At 45.6% G+C, this 23,114-nt stretch overlaps 1 pseudogene; it reads left to right on the forward strand.

Moving 5' to 3' along the window:
* Positions 1 to 8,778: 8,778 nt before the first annotated feature.
* LOC101014170 lies at positions 8,779 to 9,659 on the forward strand (annotated as a pseudogene).
* The last annotated feature ends 13,455 nt before the right edge of the window (positions 9,660 to 23,114 follow it).

Consider the following 23,114-nt stretch of genomic DNA (forward strand, 5'->3'; position numbering starts at 1 on the left):
ACAAAAAGTTGGTTGACCCTGTAGCCATGAGCAGAACTCTCAAAGTCATGTCACCCAAACAAGACTCGCCCATCTATCCTATCTATCCTGATTCTTGCCTCCTGGGTCTCAACCCCTATCAGACAAACTTCCTCCCACCTCTCTTCTCCGAGACTTGTCCCACTTTTAAAAACCACTCCCTGTCTCCGGTGCTTTTCTAGTTTCTCCTAGAAGAATGATTTCTAGTATAAACTTCAGGACTCTGTTCCCTTCTTTAGGTACCTGGGCTCAGCAATCAGAAAGACATATTTTCTGCCCAAAGCCCTGTCTGTGGTGGGGGGGGCACTATCTGGAATTTTAGGATCCCTCCTCAGACTAGCAGGCCTAACAAAAGTTATTCCTGAAGCTAGGATATGGGGAGCCTCAGAAATGATATCCTTCCTATTCATATGATGAGAAGCGAGGACAGAAGGCGTCACTCTTCCAACCCTGGAGATCCCTTCCCTCCCTCAGGATATGGCCCTCCACTTCATTTTTGGGGGCATAACATCTTTTTTTTTTTTTTTTTTTGAGAGAAGTCTCGTTCTTGTCCCCCAGGCTTGAGTGCAATGGCTTGATCTCGGCTCACTACAACCTCCACCTCCCGGGTTCAAATGGTTCTCCTGCCTCTGCCTCCCAAGTAGCTGGGACTAAGGCGCCTGCCACCATGCCTGGCTAATTTTTGTATTTTGTAGTAGAGACAGTGTTTCACCATGTTGGCCAGGCTGATTTCGAACTCCTGACCTCAGGTGATCCGCCCACCTCGGCCTCCCAAAGTGCTGGGATTACAGGCGTGAGCCACCACACCCGGGCTTTTTGGGCATAATATCTTTATAGGACAGGGGTAAGGTCCCAATACTAGCAGGAGAACACTTAGGACTCTAACAGGTTTCTGAGAATGTGTCGGTAAGGGCCACTAAATCTGACCTTCCTTGGTCCTCTTTGTGGTCTAAGAGGAAAACTAGGGTTTCTGCTGCTGCGTCGGTGAGCACAACTGTTCCTATCAGCAGGGTCCAGGGACCGTTGTGGGTTCTTGGGCCAGTGGGGGGAACAAACAAACCAAAACCATGGGCGGTTTTTTCTTTCAGATGGGAAACACTCAGGCATCAACAGGCTCACCCTTGAAATGCATCCTAAGCCATTGAGACCAATTTGACCCACAAACCCTGAAAAAGAAGCGGCTTATTTTTTTTCTGCACTATGGCCTGGCCCCAATATTCTCTCTCTGATGGGAAAAAATGGCCACCTGAGGGAAGTATAAATTACAATACTGTCCTCCTGCTTGACCTTTTCTGTAAGAGGGAAGGCAAATGGAGTGAAATACCTTATGTCCAAGCTTTCTTTTCATTGAAGGAGAATTCACAACTATGCAAAGCTTGCAATTTAAATCCCACAGGAGGACCTCTCAGCTTACCCCCATATCCTAGCCTCCCTACAGCTCCCCTTCCTATTAATGATAATCCTCCTCTAATCTCCCCCACCCAGAAGGAAAGAAGTAAAGAAATCTCCAAGAGACCACAAAAACCCCTGGGCTATCGGTTATGATCTCTTCAAGCTGTAGGGTGAGGGGAATTTGGCCCAACCTGGGTACATGTCCCCTTCTCCCTCTCTGATTTAAAGCAGACCAAGGCAGACCTGGGGGCGTTTTCAGATGATCCTGAAAGGTATATAGATGTCCTACAGGGTCTAGGGCAAACCTTCCATTTCACTTGGAGAGATGTCATGCTATTGTTAGATCAAACCCTGGCCTTTAATGAAAAGAATGTGGCTTTAGCTGCAGCCCGAGAGTTTGGAGATACCTGGTATCTTAGTCAAGTGGATGATAGAATGACAGCCAAAGAAAGGGACAAATTCCCTACTGGTCAGCAAGCCGTCCCCAGTATGGATCCCCAATGGGACCTAGACTCACATCATGGGGACTGGAGTCATAAACATCTGCTGACCTGTGTTCTAGAAGGACTAAGGAGAATTAGGAAAAAGCCCATAAATTATTCAGTGATGTCCACCATAACTCAGGGAAAGGAAGAAAATCCTTCTGCCTTCCTCAAGTGGCTATGGGAGGCCTTAAGAAAATATACTCCCCTGTCACCTGACTTCCTCGAGGGTCAATTGATCCTAAAAGATAAGTTTATTACCCAATCAGCTGCAGATATCAGGAGAAAGCTCCAAAAGCGAGCCCTGGGCCCTGAACAAAATCTGGAGGCATTATTAAACCTGGCAACTTCGGTCTTCTATAATAGGGACCAAGAGGAGCAGGCCAAAAAGGAAAAGCGAGATCAGAGAAAGGCTGCAGCCTTAGTCATGGCCCTCAGACAAACAAACCTTGGTAGTTCAGAAAGGACAGAAAATGGAGCAGGCCAATCACCCGGTAGGGTTTGTTATCAGTGTGGTGTACAAGGACACTTTAAAAAAGATTGTCCAACAAGAAACAAGCTGCCCCCTCGCCCATGTCCACTATGCCGAGCCAATCACTGGAAGGTGCAAAGTTTCTCTGGGTCAGAAGCCCCCAACCAGATGATCCAACAAAAGGACTGAGGGTGCCCAGGGCAAGCGCCAGCTCATGTCATCACCCTCACTGAACCCCGGGTATGTTTAACCATTGAGGGCCAGGAAATTGACTTCCTCCTGGACACTGGTGCGGCTTTCTCAGTGTTAATCTCCTGTCCCAGAGAGCTGTCCTTGAGGTCCGTTACCATCCGAGGAATCCTGGGACAGCCTTTAACCAGGTATTTCTCCCACCTCCTCAGTTGTAATTGGGAGACTTTGCTTTTGTCACACGCCTTTCTCATTATGCCTGAAAGTCCCACACCCTTATTAGGGAGGGACATATTAGCCAAAGCTGGAGCTATCATCTACGTGAATATGGGGAACAAGTTAACCATTTGTTGTCCCCTGCTTGAGGAGGGAATCAATCCTGAAGTCTGGGTATCAGAAGGACAATTCGGAAGGGCAAAAAATGCCCCCCCAGTCCAAATCAGGCTAAAAGACCCCACCACTTTTCCTTATCAAAGGCAATATCTCTTAAGGCCTGAAGCTCACAAAGGATTACAGGATATTGTTAGACATTTAAAAGCTCAAGACTTAGTAAGAAAATGCAGCAGTCCCTGCAACACCCCAATTCTAGGAGTACAAAAACCAAACGGTCAGTGGAGACTAGCACAAGATCTTAGACTCATCATTGAGGCAGTAATTCCTCTATATCCAGTTGTACCCAACTCCTATACCCTGCTCTCTCAAATACCAGAGGAAGCAGAATGGTTCACAGTTCTGGACCTCAAGGATGCCTTCTTCTGTATTCCCCTGCACTCTGACTCCCAGTTTCTCTTTGCCTTTGAGGATCCCACAAGACCACACATCCCAACTTACATGGACGGTCTTGCCCCAAGCATTTAGGGATAGCCCTCATCTGTTTGGTCAGGCACTGGGGCAAGATCCAGGCCACTTCTCAAGTCCAGGCACTCTGGTCCTTCAGTATGTGGATGATTCACTTTTGGCTACCAGTTTGGAAGCGTCATGCCAGCAGGCTACTCTGGATCTCTTGAACTTTCTAGCTAATCAAGAGTACAAGGTGTATAAATCAAAGGCCCAGCTCTGCCTACAAGTCAAATATCTAGGCCTAATCTTAGCCAGAGGAACCAGGGCCCTCAGCAAGGAATGAATACAGCCTATACTGGCTTATCCTCGCTCTAAGACATTAAAACAGTTGTGGGTTCCTTGGAATCACTGGCTTTTGTCGACTATGGATCCCTGGATACAACGAGATAGCCAGGCCCCTCTATACTCTAATCAAGGAGACCCAGAAGGCAAATACTCATCTAGTAGAATGGGAACCAGAGGCAGAAACGGCCTTCAAAACCTTAAAGCAGGCCCTAGTACAAGTTCCAGCCTTAAGCCTTCCCACAGGACAAAACTTCTCTTTATACATCACAGAGAGAGCAGGAATAGCTCTTGGAGTCCTTACTCAGACTCATGGGACAACCCCACAACCAGTGGCATACCTAAGTAAGGAAATTGATGCAGCAGCAAAAGGCCAGCCTCACTGTTTATGGGTCGTAGCGGCAGTGGCCGTCTTAGTGTCAGAGGCTATCAAAATAATACAAGGAAAGTATCTCACTATCTGGATTACTCATGATGTAAATGGCATACTAGGTGCCAAAGGAAGTTTATGGCTATCAGACAACCACCTGCTCAGATACCAGGTGCTACTTCTTTAGGGACCGGTGCTTCAAATAAGCACACGTGTGGCCCTCAACCCTGCCACTTTTCTCTCAGAGGATGGAGAACCAATTGAGCATGACTGTTAACAAATTATAGTCCAGACTTACGCCACCGAGAGGATCTCTTAGAAGTCCCTTAGCTAATCCTGACCTTAACCTATATACCAATGGAAGTTCATTTGTGGAGAATGCCATATGAAAGGCAGGTTATGCCATAGTTAGTGATGTAACAGTACTTGAAAGTAAGCCTCTTCCCCCAGGGACCAGCACCCAGTTAGCAGAACTAGTGGCACTTACCCAAGACTTAGAACTGGGAAAGGGAAAAAGAATAAATGTGTATACTGATAGCAAGTATGCTTATCTAATCCTACATGCCCATGCTGCAATATGGAAAGAAAGGGAATGCCTAACCTGTGGGGGAACCCCCATTAAATACCACAATGAAATCATGGAGTTATTGCACGCAGTGCAAACACCCAAGGAGGTGGCAGTCTTACACTGCCGAAGCGAAAGTCAAAGGGGGCAGGAGGGAGAGACAGAAAGAGAGAGACAGAGAAAGAAAGAGAGACAGAAAGTCAGAGAGAAAGAGAACGAGAAAGAGAGAGAGGAAGAGACAGAGAGACAGTAAGTCAGAGAGAGAGGAAGAGAGAGAGACAGAAAGTCAAAGAGATAAGGAAAGAGAGAGAGGAAGAGACAGACAAAGGAGGAGTCAAAGAGAGAGACAGGCAGAGGAAGAGACAGACAAAGAGGCAGTCAAAGAGCAAGAGGGGAAGAGACAGAGACAAAGAAGGAGTCAAAGAGCGAAACAGAAAGTCAAAGAGAGAGAGAAGTAGTAAAGAAAAAACAGTGTGCCCTATTCCTTTAAAAGCCAGGGTAAATTTAAAACCTATAAATGATAATTGAAGGTCTTCTCCATGACCCTGTAACACTCCAATACCACCTTGTTGTCAGTGGTCAGTGTAAACAAGAGTGTAGCCCGAAAGCACTGAGGCCACTGACGACCCATAGCCTTCCTGTCAAAAATCCTTAACCCAGCAGGTTTCCTAACAGGGAATCTTAATTAATTACTACACAAAGATCCAACCAGATATAGGAGGAATTCCCTTCAGGACAGGACAATAGATGGTTCCTTCTGGGGGATTAAGGGAAAAAGACACAATGGCTATTCAGTAAGTGATAAGGAAACTCTTGTAGAAGCAGAATTAGGAAAATTACCCAATAATTGGTCTGCTCAAACATGTGAGCTGTTTGCACTCAGCCAAACCTTAAAGTACTTACAGAATCAGGAAGGAGCCTTCTATACCAATTCTAAGTGAATATGAACTGAATGAGATTTTACTAATAGCAAAGAAAAATTAAAATCCCAAACTTACAAGGTTTCCAACAAAAGTGAAGTTTGCTAAAAGTTAACAGTGTAACATGTATTATCCTAACTTCTAATCTTATGGAAATCAGACCCTATCAGTGCCCCTCAAAGCTCAAGTCCGTCAGCACTGAGCCATACAACTAATACCCCTACTTATAGGGTTAGAAATGGCCACTGCTACAGGAACCAGAATAGCAGGTTTATCTATTTCATTATCCTACTACCACACACTCCCAAAGGATTTCTTAGACAGTTTACAAGAAATAACAGAATCTATCCTTACTCTACAATCCCAAATAGACTCTTTGGCAGCAGCAACTCTCCAAAACCACCGAGGCCTAGACCTCCTCACTGCTGAGAAAGGAGGACTCTGAACCTTCTTAGCGGAAGAGTATTGTTTTTACACCAACCAGTCAGGGATAGTACGAGATGCTGCCTGGCGTTTACAGGAAAAGGCTTCTGAAATCAAACAACGCCTCTCAAACTCTTATACCAACCTCTGGAGTTGGGCAAGATGGCTTCTCCCCTTTCTAGGTCCCGTGACAGCCATCTTGCTATTACTCTCCTTCCGGCCCTGTATTTTTAACCTCCTTGTCAAATTTGTTTCCTCTAGGATCGAGGCCATCAAGCTACAGATGGTCTTACAAATGGAATTCCAAATGAGCTCAACTAATAATTTCTACTGAGGACCCCTGGACCAACCTACTGGCCCTTTGACTGGCCTAAAGAGTTCCCCTTTGGAGGATACTACAACTGCAGGGCTGCTTCTTCACCCCTATCCAGCAGGAAGTAGCTAGAGTGGTCATTGCCCAATTCCCAACAGCAGTTGGGGTGTCCTGTTTGGAGTGGGGATTGAGAGGTGAAGCCAGACTTCCTGGGTCGAGTGGGGACTTGGAGAACTTTTCTGTCTAGCTAGAGGATTGTAAATGCACCAATCAGTGCTCCATGTCTAGCTAAAGGATTGTAAATGCACCAATCAGCACTCTGTAAAATGGACCAATCAACACTCAGTAAAATGGGCCAATCAGCGCTCTGTAAAATAGACCAATCAGCAGGACGTGGGCAGGGACAAATAGGGGAATAAAAGCTGGCCACCCCAACCGGCAGCAGTAATCCACTTGGGTCCCCTTCCATGCAGTGGAAGCTTTGTTCTTTCATACTTCACAATAAATCTTGCTGCTGCTCACTGTTTGGGTCTGTGCCACCTTTAAGAGCTGTAACACTCACTATGAAAGTCCACAGCTTCATTCTTGAAGTCAGTGAGACCAAGAACCCACCGGAAGGAACCAACTCTGGACACAATACTATGCAGTCACAAAAACCATGAGCAGCTCTATATAGACTCACTTGGAAAGATATACTTCCAGGATATACCCTTTCGGGGGTGTCCAATCTTTTGGCTTCCCTGGGCCACATTGGAAGAAGAATTGTCTTGGGCCACACATAAAATACACTAACACTAACAGTAACTGATAAGCTAGCCATATTTTTTTAAATTGCCAAAAAATCTATTTATTTATTTAGAGATGGAGTCTCATTCTGTTGCCCAGGCTGGAGTGCAGTGGCACAATTTCGGCTCACTGCAACCTCTGCCTCCCAGGTTCAAGCGATTCTTCTGCCTCAGCCTCCCTAGTAGCTAGGACTACAGGTGCGTGCCACCACGCCCAGCTAATTTTTTGTATTTTAGTAGAGATGGGGTTTCTCCATGTTTGCCAGGCTGGTCTTGATCTCCTGATCTCAGGTGATCTGCCTGCCTCGGCCTCCCAAAGTGCTGGGATTACAGGCATGAGCCACTGCATGCAGCCCAAAAATCTCATAATATTTTAAGAAAGTTTACAAATTTGTGTTGAGATGCATTCAAAGCAGTCCTGCGCCACCTGAGGCCCACGGTCTGCGGATTGGACAAGCTTGCCTCAAGTGGAAGAAGCAAGGTGCAAAACGGTGGGCATATAATGCTAAAATTTGTTTGTTTTGAGACGGGGTCTTGCTTTGTCATCCAGGCTGGAGTGCAGTGGCACAATTGTAGCTCACTGAGGCCTCAAATTCCTGGGCTCTCAAATAGCTGGGACCACAGGGGAGAACCACCAAGCCTAACTAATATTTAAAATTTTTTGTAGATATGGGGGTGGAGGTGGGGGTCTCCCTGTGTTGCCCAGGCTGATCTCCAGCTCCTTGTTTCCAGAGATCCTCCCACCTCTGCCTCCTAAAGTGTTGGGATTACAGGCATGAGCCACTGCACCCGGTGGAGGTGCTGTTTTTCTAAACTATGAATCTGGAGTATGTCACAGAATTTACCAAACTTTCTGACCTCTATCTGCTCCTACTGCCTTACACAGGGTTGAATAGCACTTCCACAGGTAACCCACAAAGCGCTTCTACAGAACAATGCCTGGGCAAAAGCTGAAAACCTTGCGAACATAAGGGGGCATTTCCACTTCTTCCAACTGAAAGCAGAGATTCTGGAAAAGTAGGAAAGATATAGCAGCGGTGAATGCAGAGCTATTTGACAGCGTCTGAGAAAACAATCTGGCTTTTTGGACCGTGACTTAAGACATTGTAACAAGGTTTTAGCACAGAGAGCACATTTCTTAAGGGCTGGAGCGTGTTTGCTTGGAGACATGCCAATTAGATCATGTGAGTTTTAAGCAGAAAACAAAGTAAGAGTTAGCTCACGCCTGTAATCCTAGCACTTTGGAAGGCGGAGGCAGGCAGATAACGAGGTCAGGAGTTCGAGACCAGCCTGGCCAATGTAGTGAAACCCCGTCTCTACTAAAAATACAAAAAATTAGCCAGGCATGGCGCGCCTGTAGTCCCAGCTACTCAGGAGGCTGAGGCAGGAGAATCGCTTGAACCCAGGAGGCGGAGGTTGTGGTGAACCGAGATCGCGCCACTGCATTCCAGCCAAGGCTACAGAGTAAGACTCCGTATTATAAAAAAAAAAAAAAGTTCAAAGAAAGTAAAAATGGTTGCAACGGAGCACAGTAAGAACGGCATTGCGCTTCCAGCCGCGGAGCAATGCCGGAGGTCGGGCCGGGGCCAGGGCTGGGGGCTGGGGGCCTGGGCTGCAGCTCGGACCGCCCGTCTAGAGCCGCCGTACCGCGACACCGGCTCGCGACGGTCACATGCCGCACCTCTGCAGACCGGAGGATGCGGCCGCGCGTAGCGGGGGAGGCGTGAGTTAGCGGGGCTCCAGGCGCGGAGACTTTGCTGGAGGAGACCCTGAAGGACCTGGACGAGTGCTACGAGAAGGTCCGCGGCGACACGAACTGCGCGCAGAAGCCGCAGGTGTCATCCTGCGCCCAGCGGACCCTGATCCGCAGCTAGGAGCCGGGCGACCAGAAGATCCAGATCGTGAGCCAGAGGGGGGAGCTGGTGGAGAGCTGCACGCGGCAGGTGGACAGCCACGTGGAGCCGTCCCAGGCGCAGCAGTAGCAGGGTGACGCGGCGGGCGACAGCGGTAAGGTCCTCCCGGACAGGCCCAGGGGCGAGGCGGCCGCGCAGGCGGAAAAGCCCAACAGCAAAACGTTCTTGGCGGCAGCGCAACAACGAGAACCGCGAGAACGCGTCCAGCAACAGCGACCACGACGACGTCACCTCGGGCACGCCCAAGGAGAAGAAAGCCCAGACCTCCAAGAAGAAGCAGAGCTCCATGGCCAAGGTGTAGCGGCAGGCGTCCGCCGCAGACCTCCCCATCGACTCCAGCGAGCGCTTCTAATGAGAGATGATCCGCTGCGACAACGAATGCCCCATCGAGTGGTTCCGTTTCTCGTATGTGAGTCTCAACTATAAACCAAAGCCCAAGTGGTACTGTCCCGGATGCCGGGGGAAGAACGATGGACAAAGCCCTTGAAAAGTCCAAAAAAAACAGGGCTTATAACAGGTAGTTTGGGGACATGCGTCTAATAGTGAGGAGAACAAAATAAGCCAGTGTGTTGATTACATTGCCACCTTTGCTGAGGTGCAGGGAGTGTAAAATGTATATTTTTAAAGGACGTTAGAAGCCGGGCGCAGTGGCTCACGCCTGTAATTCCAGCACTTTGGGAGGCCGAGGCGGGCGGATCACGAGGTCAGGCGATCGAGATCATGCTGGCTAACACGGTGAAACCCCGTCTTTGCTTAAAAAAAAAAAAAAAAAAAAAAAATTCGCCGGGCGTGGTGGCGGGCGGCTGTAGTCCCAGCTACTCAGGAGGCTAAGGCAGGAGAATGGCATGAACCCGGGAGGCGGAGCTTGCAGTGAGCCAAATCGCGCCACTGCACTCCAGCCTGGGAGACAGAGCGAGACTCCGTCTCAAAAAAAAGAAAAGAAAAAAGAAAAAAGAAAAAGAAAAAGAAAATATCCAATTCCTTAGTATAACAGACAGGATCCTTCAAATATAGTCACCTGTCCATTTCATTTCCTGACATGATTTCTGTCTTTGTTTTGTGCTGCTATAACAGAATACCTGAAATTGGGTAATTTTTAAAGAATAGAAATTTGTATTCTCACAGTTCTGAAGGCTGGGAAGCCCAAGATCAAGGAGCCAGCATGTTGGGTTGTTGGTGAGGGCTGCCTCCTCCGAAGGAAAATAATTCTGTGTCCTCACAAGATAGAGGTGGCAGGGCAAGCAAACTGAATGCTCTGTGAAGCCTCTTTTTTTTTTTTTTTTTCCCATCCAGAAACTTTTATGGGCAATTTTTTTTTTTTTTTTTTTGGAACAAGTAGGAGGGGAAAGTGGAGGGGGTGGAGGAGGAGGGGAAAAGAGTTTTTAAAAAGCCTCTTTTCTCCTTTCTGAGGGCCTTAATCCTGTTCTTGAGGGAGAGGCCCTCATGGCCTAATCACCTCTTAAAAGACCCATCTCTTGATATTATCACGAAGGCAACAACTGAATTTTAGAAGGGACGCATTCAAACCATAGCAGCTTCTTATGTACTTTATATTCCAGCTGTAAGAAATACTTTGTAATTCTCTGAAGCTACTGCTAATGTATTCCTCCAGGCCCTTTGCCATCCTCATCCCTCTGTCTGTAATACCAGTTCTGTTTCCACTTAGTTTGCCTGTTGAGCATCCACATGAGTGACTCACTTAACAATTTAGGCTTACTTTTTTTTTTTTTTTTTTTTTTTGCGACGGAGTTTCACTCTTGTTGCCCAGTCTGGAGTGCAATGGCGTGATCTCGGCTCACCGCAACCTCCTCCTCCTTGGTTCAAGTGACTTTCCTGTCTCAACCTCCCAAGTAGCTGGGATTACAGGCATGTGTCACCATGCCTGGCTAATTTTGTATTTTTAGTAGAGATGGGGTTTCTCCATGATGGTCAGGCTGGTCTCGAACTCCCAGTCTCAGGTAATCCACCCGCCTCGGCCTCCCAAAGTGCTGGGATTATAGGCATGAGCCACGGCGTCCAGCCTAGCCTTACATTTCTAATTCTGCCTTCACTCCAGGAGCTCTTCTATTCCATTTCAGCCCCGTCTCTCAGGGCCAGACTCTCACTGACCAGAAAAACCCGACCTGTAACATCTTAAACCCCAGTATCACAAAGAGGCAGCGGGACTTCTACATTTGGCCAAGATTGAGTAATTCACCCTACTGCCTAAAACAATAGCAACAAAAGGGACAGACTATATAAAACAATGGTTTCCAGACACTGGACATCAGGCAGCATATGATAGTGACAAGAGAAAGGGGAGAAACAAACAAGATGAGTTTTTTTTGTTTGTTTTGTTTGTTTATTTGTTTGTTTCAGACAGAGTTTCGCTCTGTTGCTCAGGCTGCAGTGTAGTGGTGCGATATCAGCTCACTGTGACCTCCGCCTCCCAGGTTCAAGCGATTCTCCTGCCTCAGCCTCCTGAGTAGCTGGGATCACAGGCATATACCACCATGCCTGGCTAATTTTTGTATTTTTAGTAGAGACAGGGTTTCACCATGTTGGCCAGGCTGGTCTCGAACTCCTGACCTCGGGTGATCCACCTGCCTCGACCTCCGAAAGTGCTGGGATTACAGGCATGAGCCACCGTGCCCAGCACAAGATGAGTTGTATAATTGCCCTAGCATACTACCTGGAGAGAGTTTCTAGGCTACAGTGCAGAGAGGAGGAACACAGGCAGAGCCTAGCAGTCTTTTTGAGCTAAGAAGACAGACTTGGAAGACTAGGAGGCCAAGGTAGCTAAAGTTCACAGGACAGAAAACTGGAGAAAAGATAGCTGGACCAAGAGAAAGCTCTGGAGATCTGCAGAGGATGTCTCTCAAGTCTTCAGCTGGGGATTGGTCAGTGCATGCCCATAAAGAAACTACCTACCAGCACTTTGGGAGGCTGAGGTGGGTGGATCATGAGGTCAGGAGTTCGAGACCAGCCTGGCCAATATGGTGAAACCCTGTCTCTACTAAAAATACAAAAATTATCCGGGCGTGGTGGTGCACACCTGTAGTCCCAGCTACTCGGGAGGCCAAGGCAGGAGAATCTCTTGAACCCAGGAGGTGGAGGTTGCAGTGAGCCGAGATCACACCACTGCACTCCAGCCTGAGCGACAGAGTGAGACTCCGTCTGAAAAAAAAAAAAAAGAAAGAAAGAAACCACCTAAAGCTAAGAGAAGAACCACCTGAAGGGATTAGAGAGACAAATACTCAAAGATCACACAGGGACCAGAACAGTTTGTGTTCCCACTGGCCTGATTGTGGGTGGGAAAACTTCATAAGACACTGGGTAGAATACTTCCCCAGTAGAGAAGCAAATCTAGTCCTAGATTAAAAGGCTACTTTTTGATCCTGGCTTAAAAATCAACTAAGCAAACAAGAGCTTAAAAGCAAGCATTTAAAAAGGTTAAACTGTTTCCAAATAACTTAACTTCCCAGAACAAAGCTTAAGCATATTTACAGTAGTACAGAAATACCCAGCACCCAACAAGGTAAAATTTTTAATGTCTGGCCTCCAGTAGAAAATTAACAGGCAAGCAAAGAAGCAGGAAAATGTAATCCACCATGGGGAGAAAAATCAATAGGAACTGACCAGAGATGACATAGGTGATAAAGTTAATAGACAAGGATGATAAATGGTTATTATAACCATATTCCAGATGGTGGAGGAAAAATTGAGCATGTTAAGTAGAGATACAGGAGATATTTAAAAAGATAAACTTCTAGAGATAAAAAAGGCAATATCTAAATTTTTAAAAAAATGTGTTAGATGAGGCCAGGTGTGGTGGCTCATGCCTGTAATCCCAGCACTCTGGGAGGCCAAGGCAATTGTATCACCTGCGGTAAGGAGTTTGAGACCAGCCTGGCCAAGAAGGTGAAACTGGTCTCTACTAAAAATACAAAAATTAGCCGGGCATGGTGGCGGGCGCCTGTAATCCCAGGTACTCGGGAGGCTGAGGCAGGAGAATCGTCTGAACCTGGGAGGCAGAGCTTGCAGTGAGCCAAGGTCGCACCACTGCACTCCAGCCTGGGTGACAAGAGTGAAACTCCATCTAAAAAAAAAAAAACATACATTAGATGGGACTAACAGCAAATTAGGTACTACAGGAAAAAAGATTCGTGAACTTGAAGACATAATAATAGAAACTACTGGAATGAAGCACAGAGAAAAAAGACTGAAAGAAAGAACAGGTCATCAATGAGTTGGGGGGCAATCCGAAGCAGCCTTCTGTACATGTGATGGGAGTCCCTGAAGGAAGAGGGGTGGATTAAAAAAAAAAAAAGGCCGAAATTTTTCCAAATTTGATGAATACCCTAAACACAGATCCAAGAATCACAGCATACTCCAAGTACAGTAATTATGAAGAAAATTATACCAAGAAGAGCAAACTAAACCCAAGAAGAAAATAATGAAGAGTAGAGAGGAGATAAACAAAATAGGAAGTAGACTAATAATACAGAGATTCAAAGATCAGCAAAATTGACAGATCTTTAACTAGATTGACTAAGAAAAAAAGAGAGAAGGCTCAAATTACTAAAATCAGAAATGAAAGAGGAAACATTACTACCAACGTTAGTGAAATAAGAAGGATTATGAGAGACTATAATTATTGAATAATCTAGATGAAATGAGCAAATTCCTAGAAACACACAAACTACCAAAACCGAGTCAAGAAAAATAGAAAATCTGACTAGACTTATAACAAGTAAAGAGACTGAACCAGTAATCAAAAATTTCCGGCCAAGCTTTGTGGCTCACGCCTGTAATCCCAGCACTTTGGAAGGCCAAGGCAGGAGGGTCTCTTGAGAGACCAGCCTGGGAAACATAGTGGGACCCCTGTCTCTACAAAAACAAACAAACAAAAAAGATAGCCAGGCGTGGTGGTGTGCACCTGTAGTCCCAGCTACTGGGACTGGGGTGGGAGGATTGCTTGAGCCCAGGAGTTGGTGCTGCAGTGAGTTATGACCAGGCCACTGCACCCCAGCCTGGGTGACAGAGCAAGACCCTATCTCTGAAACAAATTAAAAAAAAAAAATTTAGGCAGAGCACAATGGCTCATGCCTATAATCCCAGCACTTTGGGAGGCCGAGGCAGGAGGGATCGTTTGAGCTCAGGAGTTCCAGGCCAGCCTAGGCAACATAGTGAGACCTCACCTCTACAGAAAATCAAAAAATTAGCAGGGTGCCTGTAGTTTCAGCCACTCAGGAGGCTGAGGTGGGAGAATCACCTGAGCCCGAAAAGTCAAAGCTGCAGTGAGCCATGATCGCGCCACCCAGCTACTCGAGAGGCTGAGGCACGAGAATCGCTTGAACCCAGGAGGTGGAGGGTGCCGTGAGCGGAGATTGTACCACTGTACTCCAGCCTGGGTAACAGAGCAAGATTCTGTCTCAAAAATAAATAAATAAATAAAAGAAAAAATGTAGGGGGAAATATTGATGACCTTGGATTTGGCAATGAGTTCTTGGATATGACTCAAAAGTACAGGTAACAAAAGAAAACTAAGTCAATTGAACCTCATCAAAATTAAAAATTGTGTGCATTAAACAACAATATCAACAGAGTAAAAAGGCAACCTATAGGATTGAAGAAATATTTGCAAATCATATACCTGATAAGGCATTAATATCCGGAATATATAAATAATTCCTACAACTCGACAACAGCAGCAAACAACCCAATCTAAAAATGAACAAAGGGTTTGAATAGACATTTCTCCAAGGAGAATATACAAATGACCAATAAGCACATGAATAGACGCTGAACATCACTAGTCATGAGAAAAATGCAAATCTAAACCACAATGAGGTGCCACTTCACACCCATTAGGAAGGCTATTATAAAACATACACCTGCACGTGCACACATAGAAAGCAGCAACTGTCGGTGGGATTGTGAGGAAATCAGAGCCCTTATACATTGCTGGTGGGAGTGGAAAATAAAATGCAGTCACTGTGGAAAACAGCTTGGCAGTTCCTCAAAAAGTCAAACATAGAATTACAATATGACCCTGTAATTCCACGCCTAGGTATATATTCAAATGAATTGAAAACAGGGACTGATAATGTACGATAGCTATGCAAGATGTTACCGTTTGGGGAAGCTCAGTGAAAAGTATTGGGATCTCCATACCACTTATTTACAACTGTCTGTGGAATTTACAGTTATTTCAAAATCAAAAGTTAAACCAAAACCATGCATTGACCTCACTATTTCCATGGATCAGGAATCCAGGCACTGCTTAGATAAGTCTTACAGTCCAGGGTCTCTCACAAGGTTGCAGTCAAAGTGTTGGCCAGGACTGAATTCATGTCAAGGTTCAACCGGAGCAAGATCTACTTCCACATTCACCTTGTGGTTGTTAGCAGGGTATAAAGTACCTTGTGGACTGTTGGACCGAGGGTCTCAGTTCCTTGACATGTTGGCCTCTCCACAGGGGAGCTCACAACAACACAGCATCAGGGTATTGAAGTTCATCACCTTGAAGCAAGCGAAAGAAAGCAAAAGCATACCAGCAAGATGGAAGTAATGGTCTTTTGTAACCTAGTCTTGCAAGTAATAGCTCCATCACCTTTGCTGTATTCCATTTGTTAGATCATCGGGCCCGGCCCACAAGAGGAGGGAGGGACTTATACAAAGGCATGAATACCAGGAGGTAGGGATCACTGGGGGCTACCTGTCTACCTCAGTAGCCAAATAAAACACTTAAAGGATGAATAATAAGTTAATTTTGGCCAGGCGTGGTGGCTCACACCTGTAATCCCAGCACTTTGGGAGGCCGAGGGGGCAGATCACCTGAGGTCAGGAGTCTGCTGAAGCCTGGTTAACATGAGAAATCTGGGTCTCTCTACTAAAATGCATGGATGTAGTAGGTGCCCAAATCCTTAGTTACCGTGATCATTGAACTGGAGGTGGAGCAGTGAGCCGGTGATCACACTCGGTATTTCCAGCCTGGGGACAAGAGCAAGACTTTTTCAGAAAAAAAAAAAAAAAAAAAAAAAATTTGCTGATTAAGTCAGAGGTTATAACCACATTCAGATTTACTAAATATCAAAATGTATCCAGGCCGGCCGGTGGCTCAAGCCTGTAATCCCAGCACTTTGGGAGGCCGAGACGGGCTGGATCATGGAGTGCCTGCACTGGCACCATCCTGGCTAACACAGTGTCCCTTCTAAAAATGCAAAAATTAGTCAAGGGCGGCTTCGTAGTCCCAGCTACTCGGGAGGCTGAGGCAGGAACATGTGGAAACCCCGGAGGCGGAGCTTGCAGTGAGGCGCAGATCGCCGCACTGCACTCCAGCCTGGGCCAGAGCCAGACCCCAAAAAAAAAAAAAAAAAGTATCCAAAGGATTATAACACCCTTACACTCTGCTAGTAGGATTTCCATTGCTTAACATCCTTGACAACACTAGTATTGTAAGGCTTTTTAATATTTAATATTTTTAATATTTTTCAATCTGATAGGTACAAAATGAATCTCATCATGATCATTTTGCATTTTTCTGATTATGGATGAATCAGAAGTTTTATTGGCCATTCCTGTGTCCTCTTCTGTGAAATGCTGCTTTATGTTTTTTGGTCAGTTTTAATTGGATGGCTTGTCTTTTTCTTACTGATATATAGTCTTACTTTTTTTTTTTTTCAGAATTTAAAAAGAATTTTTGCTAGAGATAGACCTCCCTATGTTACCGAGTCTGGTCTCAAACTTGTGGGCTCAAGCAATCCTCCCACCTCTGCCCGTCAAAGTTCTGGGATGCTGGGATCACAGGTGTGAGCCATCGTGCCTGGCCAGGATTCTCTTTTTTTTTTTTTTTTTGATACAAAGTCTCGCTCTATCACCTAGGCTGGAGGAGTGCAGTGGTGTGATCACAGCTCACTGCAGCCTCGAACTCCTGGGCTCAAGTGATCCTCCTACCTCAGTCACCAAAGCATTGAGATTACAGGCATGAGCCACCGCAGCTGGGTCAGGATAGTTATTCTTTTCTTTTCTTTTTTCTTTTTTTTTGAGAAGGGGTTTTACTCTTGTTGCCCAGGCTGGAGCGCAATGGCGTGATCTCGGCTCACTGCAACCTCGCCTCCCGGGTTCAAGCGATTCTCCTTCCTTAGCCTCCCAAGTCGCTGGGATTACAGGCACCCACCACCACAACCAGCTAATTTTTTTCTATTTTTAGTAGAGACGGGGTTTCACCATGTTGGCCGGGCTAGTCTCAAACTCCTGACCTCAGGTGATCTGCCGGCCTCAGCCACCGTGCCTGGCCCAGGAGAGTTATTCTTTATCAGTTGTATGAATTGGAAACATCTTCTGCCAGCCCATCACCTTTTAAAATGATATCTTATGATGAACAAAAGTTTATTTATTTATTTATTTAGAAACAGATTCTTGTTCTGTCACCCAGCCTGGAGGGCAGTGGTGTGATCTCGGCTCACTGCAGCCTTTGCCTCCCATGCTCAAGCGAGTCTCCTGCCTTAGCCTCCCAAGAAGCTGGGATTACGTGCATGTGCTACCATGCCTGGCTAATTTTTGTATTTTTAGTAGAGATAGGGTTTCACTATGTTGGTCAGGCTGGTCTCGAACTCCTGACCTCAAGTGATCCACCTGCCTCAGCCTCCCATAGTGCTGGAATTACAGGCGTAAACCACCGTGCCCGGCTTCAAAAGTTTATATTTTTTAACATAGTTAAATGCATCCAACTTTTATTTTATGATTTGTCCTTTATGTTATTGTCTAAGAAATCCTTTTGTATACTAAAGTCATAGAAATATTCTTGGTGGGCACAGTGACCCACACCTATGATCCCAGCACTTAGCACTTCAGAAGGCTGAGGTAGGAGCATGGCTCCAGGCCAGGAGTTTGGGACTGGCCTGGGCAACATAGTGAGACTCTGTCTCCATAAAAAGTACAAAAATTAGCCAGGCATGTGCCTGTAGACCCAGCTTATTCAGGAGGCTGAGATGGGAGGATCAACTGGGCCCAGAAGGTTGAGGCTGCAGTGAGCTGTGATTTCTCCATTGCACTGCAACCTGGGTGACAGAGTGAGAATCTGTCTCAAAAAAAAAAAAAAAAAAAAAATTAAAAAAAATGTTTTAAATTATCTTATATTGGCCGGGCGTGATGGCTCATGCCTGTAATCCCAGCACTTTGGGAGGCCGAGGCGGGCGGATCACGAGGTCAAGAGATCGAGACCATCCTGGCCAACATGGTGAAACCCTGTCTCTATTAAAAATATAAAAATTAGCTGGGCATGGTGGTGGGCGCCTGTAGTCCCAGCTACTCAGGAGGCTGAGGCAGGAGAATTGCTTGAACCCAGGAGGTGGAGGTTGCAGTGAGCTGAGATCACACCATTGCACTCCAGCCTGGGCGACAGAGAGAGATGCCATCTCAAAAAATAAATAAATAAATAAATTATCTTATATTTCTCCTAAAAGGTCTAAAATTTTGGCCGGATGCAGTGGCTCACACCTGTAATCCTAGCACTTTGGGAGGCTGAGGCAGGTAGATCACTTGAGGTCAAGAGTTCAAGACCAGCCTAGCCAACATGGTGAAACCCACCTGTACTAAAAATACAAAAATTAGCTAGGCATGGTGGCAGGCACCGGTAATCCCAGCTACTCGAGAGGCTGAGACAGGAGAATCGCTTGAAGCTGGGAGGCGGAAGTTGTAGGGAGCCCGGATTACACCACTGCACTCCAGCTTGGGCAGCAAAGCAAGACTCAGTCTCAAAAAAAAAAAAAAAGGCTTTGCCTTGCACATCTAAGTCTTTTATCCATCTAGATTGATTTTTGTGTGATGTATGAGGTAGGGATCTCATTTCATTTCTTTCCTATGTGGATAACCAACTGATCTAGCACTGTTTATTGAATAGTCCATCCTTTCCCCACTGATCTGCAATGCTACTTTGATATTTACCAAGTTTCCACATATGTTCAGGTCTGCTTCTAAGTTCTCTATTCTATTCCATTGCTACGTTTACCTATTCCTGTGCCAATCCCAAACTCTTAACTGTTGCTTTAAAATAAGTCTTTTTTTTTTTTTTTGAGAGAGAGAGAGAGGGTCTCACTCTGTTGCCCAGGCTGGAGTGCAGTGGTATAATCATGGCTCACTGCAACCTCAAACTCCTGGGCTCAAGCGATCCTCCCACCTCAGCCTCTCAAGTAGCTGGGACCACAGGTGTGTACAACCATGCCTGGCTAAATTTTTTTGTGTGTGCTTTTTGTAGAGATGGGGTTTCATCATGTTGCCCAGGCTGAGCTTGAACCCCTGGACTCAAGTGATCCTCCCACCTCCCCCTCCCAAATTGCTAAAATTACAGGCATGAGCCACCGCACCCAGCCTAAAATAAGCCTTGATATCCAAAAGGGCAAGTTCCAGTTCCCTCACCCTGTTTGTCTCCTTAGTTATTTTCGGTCAGTTCCTCTTCCATATAAAGTGTGGAATCATTTTGTCAAATTCTATGAAAACCCTTATTGGAATTTTGATGAAACTGCCTTGGAATTCATAGATCAATTTAAGATATCTTTTCATCTATGTTAGTCCGTTTGCGTCACTATAAAGAAATTTGTGAGGCTAGGTAATTTATAAAGAAAAGAGGTTTAATTGGCTCACGGTTCTCTGCAGGCTTTACAGGAAGCATGGTGCAGGCATCTGCTTCTGAGCAGGTCTCAGGAAGCTTACAATCATGGCAGAAGGTGAAGGGGAGCCAGCATGTTACATGACGAGAGCGGAAGCAAGACAGAGAAGGAGGAGGTGCCACATTCTTTCAAACAACCAGATCTCAGTGAACTAAAAGAGAACTCACTCATCACCAAGGGGATGATGCTAAGCCATTCATGAGGGATCTGCCCCCATGACCCAAACACCTCGCACCATGCCTCGCTTCCAACATTGGGGATCACCTTTCAACATGAGACTTGTAGAGGACAAACCTCCAAACCATATCAACATGTTTCGTATATTGAGTCTTGCTATTCATGAATCTGGAATGTCTCTCCACTTATTTAAGTCTTATTTAAGTGTTTAATATATTTCAGTAAAATTTCATTATTTTCTGCATAAAGGTCTTGAAAATCTTTTATTTAGATTTATTTTTTTATTTTTTTAATTTTTGAAATGGTGTCTCGCTCTGTAACCCAGGCTGGAGTGCAGCGGCGCGATCTCGGCTCTGCAACCTCCACCTCCCGGGCTCAAGTGATTCTCCTGCCTCTCAGCCTCCTGAGTAGCTGGGACTACAGGCTCTTGCCACCACGCCCAGCTAATTTTTTTGTATTTTTAGTAGAGACGAGGTTTCACCATATTGGCCAGGCTGGTCTCAAACTCCTGACCTCGTGATCCACCTGCCTCGGCCTCCCAAAGTGCTGGGATTACAGGCGTGAGCCACCACACCCCAACCCCTCTAGCTTCTTCTACCTTTGCCTACCCATTGGACACTGGGTCTTTTCCCAAGTTGGGCCAGCCCTCATCTCGGTAACTTTACATTATGTCCATTAGCTAATGACATTAACAACCCAACCTTTCTCCTGAGCTCCACTATTTCCAGCTACTTACTGAACATCTCCACTTGGATGTCTCCCAGACATCTCACTCACCAAATTTGACACTTAATTCATTACCATCTTGAACCCAAAACCTATTCCTTAAGTTCTTCCACAATCACGTCCCACCCCCATCCCTGATTTCCTAAGACAAAAACCTGGAAGAATTCCACTCTCCTCTTTGCCTATTACACTCCCAGAAACGCTAGCAATATTTCAGTTCCTCAAATACACCAACCTCTTTTTTGCCTCAGAGCCTTTGATCTTACTATTCATTCTACCTAGAATGATCTTCCCCTGGCTCAATGCATGGATGGCTCTTTCTTATCTTCAAGTCTCAGCTAAAATGCCACCTCATTATTAGACACCTTCTCTGTCTACCTATCTAAAGTAGGATGGCCTCTACTCCAACCCAGTCACAATTACTTTAATACATCACCTTCTTTTACTTCTCACAGTTTGTGTTTACTTGTTTACTGTCTGTTCTTTTCCACTGGAATGCAAGCTCCATGAGAATAGGATTTATATCAATGTTTTCCCTGCTATATTGCCAGGGCCTAGAACAGTGTCAGGTGCATGGTGGGTACACTATATTTATTGACTGGATTAATGAATCTTATATGCCTCCTTATTCCTTGTCTGCCAATAATAGTCAGTCACCAAATGCAGTTGAGTCTATCTGCTAAACATCTCCCAAATCTAGCCCATATTCTCCAACCCAGTCATTGCTTTAATTGAAGCACTCATCACCTCTCACCGTATAGTCTTCTAACAGGTGCTTTTTCCTCAAGCCTGGCCCCTTCCCTAATACATTCACTACATTCAGTATATACATACTCTGAAACCAGTGCTAATCTCTCTGCAACCAAACTAACTCTAATCACATCCTTCACCTGTGTAAAATTCTGCATTGTCAATCAAGATCAAGTCCAAACTCCTTACCATAGCCTATAAATCCTTTGAGAACTCTTCCTTTCCTTCCTTCCTTCCTTCCTTCCTTCCTTCCTTCCTTCCTTCCTTCCTCCCTCCCTCCCTCCCCTCCCTCCCTCTCTCTCTCTCTCTCTCTCTCTTTCTTTCTTTCTTTTCTTGTTTTGCTCTTGTCACCCAGGCTGGAGTGCAGCGGCACGATCTTGGCTCACTACCTCTGCTTCCCGGGTTCAAGCGATTCTCATGCCTCAGCCTCCTGAGTAGCTGGGATTACAGGCGCCTGACACCACGCCCAGCTAATTTTTGTACTTTTGATAGAGACGTGGTTTCACCATGTTGCCCAGGCTGGTCTCGAACTCTTGACTTCAGGTGATCGCCCTCCTTGGCCTTCCAAACTGGTGGGATTATAGGCATGAGCCACCGTGCCCAGCCAGAGGCCCTGTTTCATAATCTGCCCTGCCTTCTTCACCTTTCCCCAACCCTCACCTTCCTTCCCCATATACCCAATGCTCCAATTATACTGGACTACTCGTAGCTCTCCAAATATTTCATGATAGTTCATGTCTCTGGTTTTGTTGTTGTTGTTGTTGTTACTTTTAAGACTCGGGGTATCATGCTGTGTTGCCCAGGCTGGAATGCAGTGGCTCCATGTAGTGACTCACAGCTCACTGTAGCTTCCTCGAATTCCTAGGGTAAAGTGATTCTCCCACTTCACCCTCCCAAGTAGCTAGGACTAGAGGTGCACACCACCATGCCCTGCTAATTTAAAAAAGTGTTGTTTGTTTGTTTGTTTGTTTGTTTTTAAGAGATGTATTCTCACTATGGTAATGTCTCAAACTCATGGCCTCAAGTGATCATCCCGCCTCAGCCTCTCAAATCACCGGTATTACAGGCAAGAGTCACTGCACCTGGCCATGGCTCTGGCTTTTGGATATGGTACTATCTGTCTGGAATATCCTCACCCCACCTCACCTGTCAACCCCCTGTTATCCATTCAGATTCAGCTTAAAGGTCTTTTGTACTGTAAAGCTTTCCCTCACACTCACCCGACCTGCCTGTACTCTGCAAAGCTGATTTCTTTTTCCTCCCAAATTTCCCCCTTCCTTTCATGTACTTCTGCTGCATCAGCCACAGCCTACTCTCAGGTTTGTGCTTATTGTGTCTATCTGACTACCTGTGACACTTGAGGGCGAATACGGTATCTCATTCTTCATATTCTCAGTTGTCACATGTAGTAAGTGCTGGAATGTTTATTGAACAAGTGAAAATGAGCAAAAAAAAAAAAAAAAAAACCCTTTCTAAATAATATCTAAAGTTGTCAAAGTTGTAGTGAAATTAGTATGTTTACATAGGACTTCTGGCAAGATAAACAAATACAAACTTTTGAAAAGCAATATGACACTACATATCAAAACTCGTAAATATCTTTGTAACAGATAAAAGTGGTCGCCTCTGGAGAGAGTGAGCAGAGAAGAAAAGGGAAGGGGTAGGGAAGGGAACTTGGTATTCATTCTGAGCGGTTCTGATTTTTTAACTGTGTATTACATAGATAACTATGTTATTTTATTTTATTTTATTTTTATTTTTTTGAGATGCAGTCTCACTCTGTCGCCCAGGCTGGAGTGCAATGGCAAGATCTCAGCTCACTGCAACCTCTGCCTCCCAAGTTCA

The sequence above is a fragment of the Papio anubis genome, chromosome X, assembly GCF_008728515.1.
Source record: "Papio anubis isolate 15944 chromosome X, Panubis1.0, whole genome shotgun sequence".
NCBI classification, from domain to species: Eukaryota; Metazoa; Chordata; class Mammalia; order Primates; family Cercopithecidae; genus Papio; species Papio anubis.